The sequence below is a fragment of the Ipomoea triloba genome, chromosome 6, assembly GCF_003576645.1.
Source record: "Ipomoea triloba cultivar NCNSP0323 chromosome 6, ASM357664v1".
In the NCBI taxonomy this organism is placed as follows: domain Eukaryota; kingdom Viridiplantae; phylum Streptophyta; class Magnoliopsida; order Solanales; family Convolvulaceae; genus Ipomoea; species Ipomoea triloba.
Window position 1 is genome coordinate 9311020 of NC_044921.1, and position 3203 is coordinate 9314222.

At 43.9% G+C, this 3203-nt stretch overlaps 1 pseudogene; it reads right to left on the reverse strand.

Moving 5' to 3' along the window:
* Positions 1–305: 305 nt before the first annotated feature.
* LOC116023446 lies at positions 306–1661 on the reverse strand (annotated as a pseudogene).
* Positions 1662–3203: the final 1542 nt, after the last annotated feature.

The window sequence follows — 3203 nt, forward strand, 5'->3', positions numbered from 1 at the left end:
AACCTGATTAGGTCAACGAATTTGAAAAATCCTGCCCGACGACCGTTCAATTCAGACTAGGGTGTCTCTTCTACCGCTGACACCTGCGTTGTTAAGGCTAAACTGAGCATAAAGCCAAGCCATCATCGCCTCCAAACTAAGCAACCAGCAGAACCAACTTTCTTTCCCAATCTTTTCTTTTTTTACTTTTCAGCATTTTCTCTTTTTTCTTTTTCTTTTTCTCTTTTTTCTCATTTTTCTTTTTGCTCATTTTTCAATTTTTTCAATTTTTTTAATAGGCATCTCATGCATTTATCAAAAACAGATCAAGGTGGATCATAATCCTCAAAGAAAACAGAGGGAACATCATCATGAACAATCAAAGAACGCACCCTCGGAGGTAGGTCAGACAGACTATGAAACCTGAACTCCCCATCTTTACCCCCAACCCAATCTACTAAAGCAGTCACAGGAAGATTACCCTGCGGCAGACATTGAAGAACAGACACAGAGGCACAGGAACAAAGAAAGCGAAGCCGTGACACATCATAATCCAAGGACCAAGGAATGGGAATAGAAGTATCAACATATCCCTTAAGCTCAGACAACACAGACTCTAAGATCAAAGATGTCAATCCCTTGGCTAAACACCATTCAAGACAGCGGAACAGTACCCGAAAAATATCCCGAAACCCATCAACTACTGACATGGCCAAGACATAGCAAAACCCACCCCCCTGGTTACGCACCAAGGCAGCAGTCCCACCCAAAGACTCAGAGTATGACATATTGATCTTTAGAGAACCATCTAGTGGAGGATCCCATCTAATAGCACGAACTATGCGCCGAGGCACATAAGAATCCATGTAGGACAAAATGACAGACTAGTTCGGTAGCAGAATGTGCTCCCTTGGCCACCGCCTAAAGAGGCACTCGGCCATCCCCTTTACCACACTATACACCACCCGTGGCACACTGGGTGATCCCCTACCATGCATGCCTGCATTTATGTGTTTCCACAACTCCCAAAGGATAAGATAAGGTAACCTGCAAACAACAAAGGAAACAAGACGATTATGAGCAACCACCCGCCTCCACCCTGCCAACAAGGTCCAGAGACCATGATGACTAAAGTGAAGGCCCAATGACGGCATAAAAACCCGCCACACAGCCTTTGTTGTATCCCCTGTATAGAAAATGTGATCAATAGTTTCCCTAACAGGAGATTGGCAACACCAGCACCTAGAAACTATAACGTGTCCAAACTTGGCCATAGTGTCGTCCGTGGGCAAACGCCCGCGAAGCACCCGCCAGGCCAAGAAAGACACCTTAAAGGGCAGGTGCTTGTGCTAGCAATTACTCAAAAGAGAATCAGAGTTCACAGGTTCAGTCCGTAACAGAGATTTTGTAGAGGAGAAATAAAACTTACCATCTGAAGCTACCCGCCAAATGGGTATATCAACAGTCATCTGACCTAAGCGGGACGTGTCCGCCTCCAAACCCATTGGCAAAAGGTCATCATAGGCGGACAAATCTAATTCCCCATCTTGAATAAAGTCTGACAGTAAATCACCAGAATACTCAATGCCAAGGAAGTGGTAAAGGCGCCCTAGCGGGCCAAGTCCTAACCAGTTGTCCCACCAGAGATTAACATCTCCATGAGTCAGCAGCCGCCAACCCATGACGCCCAATTGTAACGAGCACCCCCTGCTTGCCTCCAAAAGAAGCCTGCAAAACATCATTCTAGGTCTCGGATAACCTATTTAGAAGGAGCACAAAATGCAAAATGGTGTAAGGGAATAGCCTGCAAAACAGAAGAAATTAATACCGCCTTTCCGCCTTTAGATAGCAACCTACGCTGCCACCCAAGGCACTTAGCCTTCACCCGAAGTGATTTTACAATTTATAAATTGAAATTGGATTTTAAAAATAATATTTGAAATTCGAAAGGATTGGCCATCCACCCACACGATCCGACTCGACCCGATCGCTGCAAGGCATAGTCTGGTTCGGTTAAATAAGCTTGACTGAAGTTATTTTTAATTTAATTTTTTATAATATTAAGTTTAGTATTAGTATAAAAAATTTATATATTTAGAAACTACACTAGAAGTACTATTAAACACAAAAAATCAAATTAAAAAATAAGTTTAAAAAACACTAAAAAAAATAAACAAAAAATAAAGAGTTAGTTTGACCAGTGAATAGTAAGTATGATAGACAAAATGTGACAGAGGGAGTAATATTTTAACGGATTTGTTATTGATATGGAATATTGTCCGAACTGCATACATCCTGTAAAAAACGGTCTTTTACCCGCCAGCCTGTATCAAGTCGCCTCTCCCGCTCCGATCTGTTCAACCAATATAGAGTGAGAGATTGATCGACCGCACGTGCCAACCTTCACCCTCGAGGGCATCACCTGAAATCGCCTAGCATTTGGCCAGCCCACATTGGGCCTACAATAAGACCCGTGCATGGCCATCACGCGGCCACTATGTCGAATAACCAGTACTTATCCCTAGGTACCTTATATATAGTGCATTTAATGCTATGGGGAGAACGTTTGGCTGTTTTCACTAATAAATAGCTAAGAAGCCCGGGAAACTAATAAATAGCTAAGAAGCCCGGGAACCTCTGACCCACTATCACATAGACCGGGCTGTTGATTAGGATAACTAAACTGTATATGATCCATTATCAATAAGAGTACGTTGACTGTATTTTGACTATCAATCTGCGTATTTACTTTATCATTTTTGGCGCCGTCCGTGGGGACCGGAACACAATAAGCCGAGTGTAAAACTTCTACCGTTCCCCACCTAAGATGTATCCCTACATGGACTTTTTCAACGACCAAGAGGCATAGGAAAATAATCTCGACCTCCGAACACGTTTGAGTTCACGCTTGGAGCCTGACAATATGGCCAGATCTCTCCCGCCGGAATCGATCAATGTCATTCAGCAAGGTTCGGCTCTCCCTACGATCGCCGAACCCATGCTGTATCAGTGCCCTATGTACCTGACGAATCCCACTTTTTCGTGGTGGCCGAACTCGTTAGATTTTATGCCCCGACATATCCCTTTCAGCCGATGCTGTCGGTTTACCCTCTACAAATACATATCTCGGTCCAACCTAAAGCTACGATTGTAGAGGTGGCTGCAGCAACTGTGCTCGAGCTTCGCCAAGCCCAGTCAGAGAGAAGGGCACACTCTGTTAGTCA